Consider the following 13,420-nt stretch of genomic DNA (forward strand, 5'->3'; position numbering starts at 1 on the left):
AATGACATTATTCCAAAAGATAAAAAAAAAAAATAGCTCTCAGGATGCTAACAGTGCTAAAGGACTCATTTAGCTATATTATACCATATAGATGGTTTATTTTTGGGGTGCTCTCCTTAATTTTAAAAGTATCTCTAATTAAAGCAGCACTACAGAAATGCCCAATACAATTTCTCCTCAGTATATAGTCACCTCAGGCATTGCTTATGTAACTTAAATACAACCACGGATGTCTCTACAACTGGCAGCGATAAGAATTTCATGATTTTTCATACAAACTTGTAAATAGATATCAAACAACATAAGTCTCTTTTTAAAAAAAGGCCAAATGATCTCCATTTGTTATCAAATCAGAGAAACAAAGACTTCATGTTCCTTCTTGAAAAAATTACTTTCTCGGTCATGGCTCTAATAGAAGCAGTTTGTTATAAATGGGGTAATCGATTCCAAGTTCAAAGGCTCATCTGAGAAATTTGTCATCGGTAAATATTTAAAAACAAACGAATAAACAAACAAGCAAATGATCAATTTCCACTTTCCTCCTGTATAGTGCAGAGAATTGTTTGATTTTGAGCCAGCTAACCCCATGTTTCTCCATCCTGCACCCTGCATCCTGCATCTGTTTGAGATGAATGGGCTGCATCCGTAGTTACAATTGGATGAAGGTGATCCAGACATGATGAGGCTGCATTTTACCCGTGCACACTACTGCTCAGTCTTTAGGATTCTGCTTCCTTTTTTTATGCATATTTTAACCTATTTTACCATCTAGACTTGATTTATTAAAAAACATAGTTTTAACTTTTGTAGGACTGCCATGATGTTGAGATTCTGCATTCAATTAGCTGCCACTGGTGGTATTTTTTTGAACTACTAGGCTCTTTTTGATTCCATATTTTAGGTATATAGTATGTTGTTTAATACTGTGGTAAGAAGAACAATATCACCTCATTAGGAAAAATGACACTGGCCATTTTCAGCAGAGATAGTTTGCCCTTCTTGTAGCTGAGAGTAACAGATCATACAATGTTCCTATAGTTTTCTACTCAAAACTTACAAACACACACAATTTCAACAACCCCAAGAGGCTTGTGGAAAGGAGGTCAAAGTTAATTTTTTTTCATATTTTAACAGCCCGGAACAAACAAAATGCTCTGCATTATCATCTTCGTCCTCAGCACTAAAATTTGGAGCCATGAGTCACAGTTGAGATTTTCAGAGAGGTCTTGGGAGATTCATCATGAAGTCATTTTAAATGTCATCCTGGGAAAATTAAGAGTGTGTCTTATCAGGATCCCTGAGCATGAGATAATCAGGAAACTATGAGGAAAGATAAAGCAAAGCCAAGAACTGAAGACATACAGAAAAAGCGTGGGAATGTCTCTTGGAGGAATTAATGTAAATGCTGTGAAAAAGTGAAGTATGAACAAGGCTCCCACCATCTAGACCATCAGGCAACTATATCATCCAGTTGCTTTCCGAGATTGGAGGTTATTTTCCTGCTTTTTTGTTCACTTAGTTTTTTTTCTGCACATTTTTTTTCACAGTTTAGTTTTTTCTTTTATTATTGAGGTATTAACTGACAAAGTTGTATACATTGTATGATCTTATGTGTGTATATGTTGTAAAGGGGTTCCCACCACCTCGTTCATTAACACGTCTGTCACCTGACATATTGATCTCTTTTTTTTGGTGGGGAGAACATTTAAATTCTACTCTCCTTGCAAATTTCAATTATACAGTATAGAGTTATTAACTATAATCACCATGTTTTACATTAGATCCTTGAAACTTACTCATTTTGTAGCTGAAAATTTGTACCCTTTTACCAATGTTTCCCAATTCCCACCCTACCCCCCCCACCCCCAGCTCCTGGGCAACCACTTTTCTGCTCTGTTTCTATGAGACTGTCTTCACTTAGCATAATGCCCTCAAGGTCCAACCGTGTTGTCCCAAAGGTCAGGATTTCCTTCCTTCTCACGGCTGAATAATATTCCACTGCATGTATATACTACATCTTTTTTTTTAAGAGCTGTTTATTTATTTGAGAGAGAGAGAGAGAGAACAAAGGGAGGGACAGAGGGAGAGGGAGCAAGAGAATCTCAAGCAGACACCCCATTGAACACGGAGCCTGACTTGGGGCTCGATCTCACGACCCTGAGATCATGACCTGAGCCAAAATCAAGAGTCAGATGCTTAACTGATTGAGCTACCAAGGCGCCCCTATATGCCACATCTTTATCCATTCACCCACTGATGGACACATAGGCTGTTTTCATATCTCGGCTACTGTAAATAATGCTTCAATAAACATGGGAGTGCAGACATCTTTTCGAGATCCTGTTTTCATTTCCCTTCAGATAAATACCCAAAAGTGGGATTGCTGGATCATATGGTAGTTCTATTTTTAAGTTTTTTGAGGAACTGTCATACTGTTTTCCATAGTGGCTGCTCTAATCTACATTCCCACCTAGAGAAGTTATTTTTTGGCATTTTAACTTCAAAGCAGGTCAGCCTTCCCCCCGACCAAAAAAAAAAGAAAGCCCTCACATGGTTTTCTTTATTTCTTCAGCTGTGGGGAATCTTTTGGGCTTCTTTTACCTTTTCTAGCCATTGCCACCTTCACACGATGCTCCTGTCATTTGCCCCGCCCCTCGACACACCCTTCCGTGCTTTGAGACCACAACCTCCATGTGAACGGTGGGTGGGCTGTGCTGGGGGATAGTGGGTAGGGATCTTGGTCCCTTACCCTCATTAGTTCCGTGTTGTTCTCCCCTCCTCCTGCCCTCTTTACTCCAACGTCATGATCACTCACTGCACAACCCCTGAAACACTGACTCCAAGTCGCCCTACCGTCTGATGTCCCATCCTTTCCTCTGGGGCCACTTGCTCTTACACTCCCACTTCCAGAACCCTCTGACCTTAATGATACCTCCCCACAAAGTGGGCTGGGTACTCTCTCAGCACCTGTGCACCCGTCACGTCCTCATTTTCCCAGCCCAGACCCTCAGCTCCCTTTGAAGCCCTGAGAAGGTGTAACTCTGGCCCAGTGAGTTTTATATCCCAAGAGACATCAGTGAACTGACAGTAGTGAAGAGCAGGACTTTGCCACTTGGTGTCAGGGTGGGAGGGTCCCAGTAAGTCAGCGTGACAGGCAGTGTGACAGGCAGTGCTCCAGGAGACAAAGGCACCAAACGCACAAGCGCTAGATGCTGCACAGCTAATGAGACATAAGGTGGATATGCCAACACAGACATTGATGGAAAATCCCCACACAGGTGACCCCAAATGTTCCAGGTTGATCTAGAATAGGAGTGCTGACAACACTAAGTCCATCTTGGGTCCTTCATCCTGTTCATGCCTGGGCAATGACTTGCCTCAGGCCTAAACGTTCCAACCCCTGTGCAAGTGAATGCACGCCCTGAATGGGATGTGGGAAGGTTTGTTCTGATCTTCCCTAAAGTGGTGCACAGAAGGCCCCACTGTAGATAACTACCCTGTGACCTCATCGGCGTACCCCTCAATCTATAGAAGCTGGTGGTCTGGACGTGGAGGAGAAGCTGTGGAGAATGGTCACAATAGTGCTGGGACCGTCTGTCTACCTGATGCCCTCTGTCAGTAAGGTGACCCTGAATACACCTCTGTGTAAACAGTATGGAGGGGTTTGCTTGGTTTTTTGGTCTTCAAGTGCCTTCTCAGGCTGTAGGATACATTCCTGTCCCTCCTCCATCTCCTATCATCCCCTTTGTTGTAACAAATAAGGGCATCCACTTGACAGAGAAAGAACTATTGCCACATCTTCAAAAGGAAGAAAATGACTCAAAAAACCACACCTAGACCATTTACTTATATGGAGTCCTGCTTCAGAACCTTTGGTGGTTAATGAGTTGAATAATGATTCCAGGATTCCACTATAAAAACTGATTGTAGCATGGTAACAAAAATGATGATTTGGTTATTTAAAATAATTATTTTATTTTATTTATTTTTTTTTTTAAAGATTTTATTTATTTGACAGAGAGAGACACAGTGAGAGAGGGAACACAAGCAGGGGGAGTGGGACAGGGAGAAGCAGGCTCTCCGCTGAGCAGAGAGCCCGATGTGGGGCTCGATCCCAGGACCCTGGGATCATGACCTGAGCCAAAGGCAGACGCTTAACGACTGAGCTACCCAGGCGCCCCAATAAATAATTATTTTAAAAAGTTTTGCAAACACTGTTTCCATAAAACAGTACACCTTCTTAAACTATCCCTGGAAACTATTGTCTCCTGAATTATTTATTGAGAAGATAAACACACAATATTTACACTCGCTATTTTTTTTATAATGCTCTTAAATACTAAACTTTTTATTTCCAGTGGAAACATTAGTTTGATTTTTAAGTAATACCCATATCTGTCCTTTCCACTGGTATCATAAGGAAAAAAGTTTTTGCTATGATAACACCAACGTCAGTAGATACTGGTTGTAAAATTGCAGTGGGATGACCACGCTCTGGAGCTTTTATTTTTCAAGGTAAAGTAGTTTTATGTGTTTCCAGTGCCTTTCACATTTCACAAAAAATCCTCCTTTCCCCAACAACACCCGCGCATTTCACTGCTTACCTTTTACTATCCAGCAAAACCATATTTAATGCACTTCTTGACCTCATCAGTAGGGATTTCTCACATCTCCATAAAGAAACTTAGATCCTAATCTGTCATATTTAAAAAAGATTTGTTTATTTATTTTAGAGAGCGAGAGAGTGAGCATGAGCTAGGGGAGGGGCAGAGGGAGAAGGAGAGAGAATCTCAAGCTGACTTCCTACTGACCATGGAACCAGATGCGGGGCTCAATCCCACGACACTGAGATCATGACCTGAGCCAAAACCAAGAGCAGGATACTTAACCAACTGAGCCACCCAGGTGCCCCTAATCTGTAATTTTTTTTTTTTAAGATTTTATTCATTTATTTGAGAGAGAGAGAGAGAGAGAGCACAAGCAGGGGAGAAGGAGAAGCAGACTCCCCGATGAGCAGAGAGCCCAATGCAGGGCTTGATCCCAGGATCCTGGGATTATGACATGAGCCAAAGGCAGACTGTTAACCGACTGAGCTACCTGGGCCCCCCACCCCAATTTGTCATTTTTAAATGCAATGAAGCAAGGGGGAAGCTCTATAAGATAGACTGCTTTGTCTCTGGGTTTCTATCACATACACTGGTTTAAAGTCCAGGCTCAACAAGACCAAGTACATATGCCTGAGAGGAAACTGCACAGGCCTGTTTACACATGCACTTAACCTTAATTAAGAGGGCATCCTGTTTTTGCTGAGACTCCATCCAAATTAAAAAAAAAAGAGAGCAATATTTTTCCAGATTAAGACACAAAACTCTACGTTGAATATAATCATGGAGAGTTTTTATCTGTCTCAGAACGTTAACATTATAAGGATTTTACACAGAGTATTGACTGATTTGATGTGAAATACAGGAAATTATTTTAGCAGGAAGAGTTAGAAGTGGTTATTAACAGTAGTTTAATGCTTTTAAGATTTTTTTCCTGCCAAATAATCTTTATACTAAAAATTGCACTTGTTTGATGGGTTCCTGGAGCAGTACAGAGAACCCTGGGACTCTTTTTATGAATGTTTGTTTTTGTTGTTTGTTGTTTTTTTTGTTTTTGTTTTTGATTTGTTTATTTGTTGGTTTGTTTTTTAGAGAGCATGAGCAGGGCTGGGGCAGAGGGAGAGAGAGAATCTCAAACAGACTCCATGCTGAGTACAGAGCCCAATGCAGGGCTGGACCCTGAGAGCATAATCTGAGCCAAAATCAAGAGTCAGACACTTAACCAACTGAGCCACCCAGGTGTCCCTAATGAATGGTTTTTATGTAGAGTATTATGATGAGACTTTTGTGTTCAAAGTCCATGGCATTTGGGGATTATAGTGTAAGACTAGAAAATAGAGAACAGGGGAGCTGAACTTTAATTGTTGTCGGCTATGATGTACTTTTTTGGCTAAATAAGTAAAAGTTTTGATACTGAGAATTTAGTGGGAAAATGAAGGGTGCCACCTAATGGGGTATATCCACTATAGTCCCTTTAGCCCTCATTTTGTTTTCTTTGAGCCAAAGTATCATTCAGGAGTCAAAAGTTAAAAGGCCCTTCAAGACCAGAGTAGAAAAACTGGTCCTTGAGATTGGGAAGCACAGAGAGGGACGAGAAATAATGGAGTCCCGCTACTCTAACGGAAGAGTAGTTTCCAAAGGTAAATATCCACAAACCTCCTAAATGCTACTGAATATACCGCTCACGTTCACTCTCCCCTCTTGAGCGCAGAGCAGGACTCCATTTCCTATGCCCCCCAGTTAGGTATCCTCCTTCCAGATGACTGGTGTGGTGAGCTCACAAACCCTCAGAAACCACACAAAATGGCTGAGCAGCTGGAACAGCCCTAGACTGTCGAGCAAACAAGAAATAAACATTTTTGTTCTAGCCTTTGCATTTTAGGTCCCATATTGTATCAGTAGTTTAGATATCCTAATTATAGTAGAACAACAAAGGTTCACTTCAAGAACAAGTCATAGCAAGTCACATTTCATTTTGTTTAAAATTGTCTGCTTATTCATTTACTGCTGACCCTTCCCTGTGGCCTCGGAGCTCTGTGGAAGCAGGATTGGTGTTTCCTTAGCATTCCCTGCACTCCACATGCTAATGACAGACCCTGGAGGCAATAGGTCCCCCAAAAGTCCTTTCTAAGATAAAAGTCAGAGGCCAAAGTCCACAGCCTTGTGAGGATCACCCTTTTCTCTCCGGGGAGCCTCAGGCATCAGGGCCCCTCAGGAAGGTCATGATCAGGGCTGTCAAGACTGTCCTGCCGGCCATTTCCACAGCCCCAGAGTGTGCCTATTTTGACACATCCTGTGCAAGGAGCAGACCATACTCCTTCCTTTCATGGAAACATACTTTAGAGGATTTTCATGACTGTACTCACTCTAGGACAGAGGGGAACATGGTTTCCAAGCTCACACCCTCCCTGCTAGTCCGAACATTCCAAGAGCTTGCTATTGGAATGGGACATTTTGCTTTATTGTGCTTTATTCTTTCTCAATATTCCCTTTCTTCCTTGCCCTCATTATAAACTTACTGTCTACATGAGGGACATGACAACAGAAAATGAAGGCAAAAGGAATCTTTTCTAATATTGATTTTTAATATCTTACATTCTGAGGGATGTGGAAAGACTCCTGGAATAGACCAAAATAATGGGCGAAAACACCAGACAAGAGCAGAAAACTACTTCCCAAGCTGGAGACTGGGAGGCGTGAGATGGAAGATACAATCAGATGATGGACACTGGGGACCTGGGACCAGGGACTGAGTTAGGGAAGGACAACACACAGGGGAATACTTTCAACAAAGGGAGGTTTCCTGCTCCCCTCCCCAGCTTAGCTGAGGATAGTGCCAGCTCCGGAGCACAGGGCTGCATGAGCTGTCTTTCATGGCATCTGAAGAGTTCCTTCTCAACAGAAGCCAATGTGAAGCCAATTCATGGACCATCAGGAATAAAATCTGAGCTTTTGCTCAAATGCACCCCAGAGATGGGGCAATGTCCCAAGGCACTGCTAACCTTCCTGAGAAGTAGAGTGGAACTCTATCTACACAGCTGGGAGAGTGGTAGTAGTGCCAGCCATCAGGTTTGAAGCAAACCAGCACCAGCGTGAGTCAGAACTCCCTTTGCAGCCATGACATTTACAACTGTCCTACAGGCAGCCAGGATGCAGATCTTTAGCAGAGGGCTTTTCTTTCAAGAATCCAGCCATTGTGTCCAACTTCAGCTTCACAGATTCGCATAGATTAGTCAGATGAAGATTGATGCTCTTTTTCTTCTACATCTCTGTCGCTATTTGAATTTCCTGTGCTATTAGCATGAAAGTTTTATAAACCATCGAACAGGTAAATTGAAAAGGGAAAAGGAACTTCTCCAAAAATTGATGAAACAGTCGTTGTGTTAGGGAACATGTGAATTTTCTTTTTTTTTTTTTTTTAAAGATTTTATTTATTTATTTGAGAGAGAGAGAATGAGAGAGACAGCACATGAGAGGGGGGAGGGTCAGAGGGAGAAGCAGACTCCCTGCCGAGCAGGGAGCCTGATGTGGGACTCGATCCAGGGACTCCAGGATCATGACCTGAGCCGAAGGCAGTCGCTCAACCAACTGAGCCACCCAGGCGCCCCAGGGAACATGTGAATTTTCAAGATGGTTCTAAAAAACTTCTCTGAACATCGGCTTTATCAGCTTACATTCTTTTTGAGTTCTAAGCGAACTCAAGTGAAAAAATATTGCAAATCTGTGGGAGAACATAGCCCCCTGTTACAATGAAAGGGCTGCACCACCTCCTACAGGAAGCCAGTTGCCTGGGCTGTGTGGCTCATCCCCCTAAACAACACCAGCAATAATAAACCACCATTCTCTTTTGTATCTTCAGTACCTTCCCCATGACCCTAACTCCTCCTTGGCTAGCTTGTCCTAACATTCACAACTAAGCAGCGTGAACCATCTACACCTTCTGCTTCCATCATGCATTTTCTCCTCCATCCTCAATTCACTGCACTCTGGCTCCTGTCCCTCCTCCCAGTGGAATTGTTCTAGTCAAGGCCACCGATGGCCCACATATCCTTAAAGCCTATGGTACTTTCCCTTTAGCAACCTTAGCAACTCTGCCCCCTCCCTCTCTTCTGTGGATCCTTTGCCACCACCTTTTCGTGGTTTTACACTCCCTTCCCTGTCTTTTCATTAGGCTTCTTCCCATCTTCCCCTCCAAAGATGTTGTCATTCCAAAGGTTTTGATACTGGACTTTATTCTTCTGTCCCTATATACTTTCTTTGTCTAATCTTGGGCAGCTCCCTAGCTTCAATTACTCCATGATAGCCAAGGTTTCTTGACTGTCCAATATCTTGCTCACTTTTCTTTTGCACATCTCCATTCAAACTCAAGCTGTTTGGCACTCAACTCGTCATATCCCCTCATCACCTCTACCAACTCCGTGCCACTCCATCATGGATCCTGATTCTCTTTCTACCTTACATGAACAATCACCCATTCATCCAGGGTAGAAGCAGATCTGCTCTTTCATCATTGAGATCTCAAGTTCACCATAGTGTTCAACTTCATCAAGAAACTTTCATGTAGATGTCATGGCAATGGCATCCCGGCATTGCTCAGTGCACAACCTGCACAGCTGTAGGAGGTATGCTGATCTTCTTCTCCCTCATTACCAACACTCAGATAGTCACTAAATATGTTTAGCTCTGCTTCTGAAATATCTGTTGCACCTCTCCATTTTCCCCTTCCAATTCCAGGTAGAGTCTGTATTTTTATCCCTGGACTATGGATCTAGTTGTCTGTCATGCCTCCTGCTCCCACACTATCTCTCTAGTCTCTGTAGCTAGAGGGACATTTATAAACACAATTATGGTACTTAAACTCTTTAATGGCCTCCCATGGCCTTGTAGGTAACAAAGAAACAACCTGGCTCTCAAATCCTCTGGAATCAGCCCCTCCTCTCTCCTTGTCACCACTCTTTCTCCAGGATCCAGACTTGGTGGCCAACTTCATTTGTCCCAAAAGAGCCATGTTGTCTCTCACCTGTTGGCTTTTGCCTTTGCCCTGTCCTCCACCTGGAACAGTCTTCCCACTCTCATCCTTCCCCCATGGTTCAGGTCTCAGCTTAAATATTCCTTTATATGGAATCCCTCTTCTGGCCTCAGACAGGGTGAGTTAGCCCTGCTTGTGTTCCTCAATTACCTGTGCTTCCTCCATTACAGCATGATTGAACACTATGGTGATTATGTGTTTCATTGTCTGTCTCCCAGGAAGACAGGAGGTCTTGTTCACTAACATAGCCCTGGTATCCAGTAAGTACTTTTAAAAAAATTGCTATTAATTGGATAACTTCTATTATTCCCTTAGAATCTCAAATATGTATGATAAAAAAACATAAGAACTTAAAATTCTGTTATCTTTTGGAAGTCTATGATTTCTAAGACAAGTTAGATGTTTAAATTGTCTTTTTTCAACTTGATCTTGAAAAAAACAAGTTTCTGAAAAGTAATAAAAATAAAAAGCCTCAGAGTTTTAAAGGTTACATTTAATGACCTCCAAACTTAAATCTGCACTAAAAATAAGTGTTTTTGCTCATGCAGAGAATGGCGTGACAGCTTTTCTGAGAAAGATACAGGGCTTTCCTTTTTTATTCATAATGTGCTTCTCATTGAAATCCTTAAGATTGAATTTCCATGTGGGGCAACTGGTAACTATTAATAAGCAAAAAGATTCATCATTTACGAACTGTGTGAATGTAGCAGAAATAGCCCAAAGACCGAACACTGTGGGAAGACATATGGTGTATTATCCTATGGCTGTATTGTTTAGTTTTGTTTTTCTGTTCCAAGGGAATAGTTTATATTTTCCTATCATTTCTTTTTCTTACTTCCCTTCATAAATTATGCCCAAGATCTATAAATGACCAAATATCAGATTGCATCCTTGCTGAATAGGGGTTCCAAAAGGGAAATATATCCCTACCTTCAAATGTAATGAAACAACTCTCAGATGAGAAGACATTATTAGAAACTCTTGGATATTTATTTTGACATGTAATTGTTTAAACCAACATTGGAACCTATAAATTGCTACCTGAGAGATCTAAATAGCTGAAAATATGTGGGTGCTTTGTTTGGCTTCTGATATTATTGTAGCTCTTAGATTTTGATGGAAGTTTTTCAGATTCTCAGGCTATAGGAAGTCTTTATTCTTTTTTAATGTTTCAAGTTTTCATTTAAATTCCAGTTAGTTAACATATAATATAATATTAGTTTTAGGAGTAGAATTTAGTGATTCATCACTTACATATAAAACCCAATGCTCATCGCAAAGCCTTTAGATCAGAATCCTCGTAGTAATGGAATCTCCAGTGAAGACAACAGGTCCTTGGAAGGTAGGGACAATCCCAAGCTGTGTGCTGGGAGTATAGAGTGTAGATGTCCAAGAGGCATCCTAGAGCCTGCCTCCCTCTCCTGCAAGCGGTCTATCAACTCCAACAGGGAAGACATACATGGCATAACTAGAAAGCACGTGAAACCTTGTACACTGTTACATAAGCCATAATGCATTGGGATGAATGTATGCTTTAGAACAACACTGTATAGTACAAATATGATGCAAGCCACATAGACAATTTTAAATTTTCTAGAACAAATAAAACAAAAACGGTTAAATTAATTTTAACAATATAGCTTAGTAAGCCCTATATATCCAGAATATTGTCATCTCAACATGTGATAATTTAAACAAATTATAAATGAGATATTTTCATTTCTCTTCTAGCTAAGTCCTCACAATCCATTGTGTATTTTACACTTACACCTCATCACAATTTAGACTGGTCACATTTGAAATGCTCAATAACCACATGGGAACAGCAGATTTGTACTGAAGAGAGTAGATCTGGACGTTGGAAAATGAGGGCATGGTTGGGACTAGAACAATCAGAAAAAGTTCCTGGGAGAAGGAGAGTCTTTATCTTGATTGTTGATTTAAACTAACAAGAGTATTTTCAGGGAATGTGTTTGGGGTATGATAGTGGCTGGGCAAAGGTATCTTTTTTTTCACTACCAGAGATAGTGGCTGAGACGTGATCACAGCCTCAGTATGGAGGGTGGATAGAGAATCACTGGAGAGAGTTGGAAAGAAGATGGGGGTTCAGGAAATAAGACATCATGAGGTTGCCTAACAGAGTTACTCAAAATTTATTTTTCATTCATGTCTACTGGACACTTGCAATACTGTTTTTTTTTAACTTTTTATATTAGAATAGTTTATGTTGATACACCTCACAGTTTCCCTATTTTTAACCTCTTACATTGACAATTTGTCAAAATTATAAACTAATATGGATAAAATATTAACCAAAGTCTGCACTGTATTCAGATTTCCTTAGTTTTTGCTTCTTGTCATCTTCTGTTCTAGGATTCCATCCCAGAGGCCACATGACATTTAGTGGTCATGTATTCTTAGGCTTCTCTTGGTTGTGATAGTTTTTCAGAATTTCCTTGTTTGGGTGACCTTGAATTTGAGGGGTACCGGGCAGATGTTTGGTAGAATATTCCTCATTTAAGACTTGTCTGATGTTTTCCTCATCAGACTGGGCCTGTGGGTGTTTTGAGGGAAGACCCCAGTGTAAAGTGCCATTCTCATCACATCACCACGGCACCTACTGGCAACATGAATTATCGTGGTTGGTGTTAACCTTGATCAACTGGTTGAGGTAGTTTTGTCAGAGTCTCCACTGTAAAGCTACTCTATCTCCTCCCCTTTCCATTTTGTACACTTTGGAATTCATTACTTGCAGCCCACACTTATGAAGTGGGCAGTGACACTGCACTCCTTGAGGGAGAGGTATCTACACAAATTATTTGGAGTTACTCTACATTGGAGAGTTTTATATTCTCCCCCATCTATTTATTGATTAAATCATATATTTATTTCAGTATGGACTCATGGATATTTATTTTATAGTTCTGGTTAAATCAAATACTACTTATTTATTTTGTTGATCGAATTGTCCCAGTTTTGGTCATTGGAAGCTCTTTCAGTTGGCTCCTGTCCTGTTGATATAATCACATTATTGTGGGGGTTTTTGAGCACTGTCTTACTTTCTCACACTGCAAGATGCTCCAGATTCATCTTGTGTATTTCCTGCCCCTCTCCCCAAAATCAGCCATCTCTCTGAGGAGTCTGGTTCCTTTGGGACACCTGGGTGGCTCAGTCAGTTAAGCATCTGCCTTCGGCTCAGATCATGATCCTGGAGTCCTGGGATCAAGTCCCGCATCGGGTTCTTGCTCCCCAGGGAGCCTACTTCTCCCCCTGGTAAGACTCTGTTTAACTTTGTCAGAAACAACCAAACTCTCCCCAAGTGACAATATCATTTTGTTTTACCACAAGCTACATCATTGCCAGCAATTTTCATTGTCATTTGTTTTGGATTTAGCCATTCTAATAAGTATGTAGTGGCACCTTATTATTTTAATTTTCATTTCACAGTTGAGAAATGATATTGAACACCTTTTCATATGCTTGCTTGCTATCTATATATCTTCATTGGTGAGATGTATGTTCAGATCATTTGCCCATTTTTTAATTGGGTTGTTTGTTTTCCTATTTTTGAGTCTTAAGTGTTCTTTGTATATTTTGGATATCAGTCATTATCAGAGTATGTGTTTTGCAAATCTTTTATTCCAGTCTACGGCTTGTCTTTTCATTTTCTTATCAGTGTCTTTGCAGGGTAGAAGTTTTTAATTTTAATGAAGTCTGGCTTACTGTTTTGTTGTTGTTGTTTCATTAATTTTGCTTTGGCCTTGTATTTTGAAAATATTATGCAAAC

This window comes from Halichoerus grypus, chromosome 2, assembly GCF_964656455.1.
Source record: "Halichoerus grypus chromosome 2, mHalGry1.hap1.1, whole genome shotgun sequence".
Lineage (NCBI taxonomy): Eukaryota > Metazoa > Chordata > Mammalia > Carnivora > Phocidae > Halichoerus > Halichoerus grypus.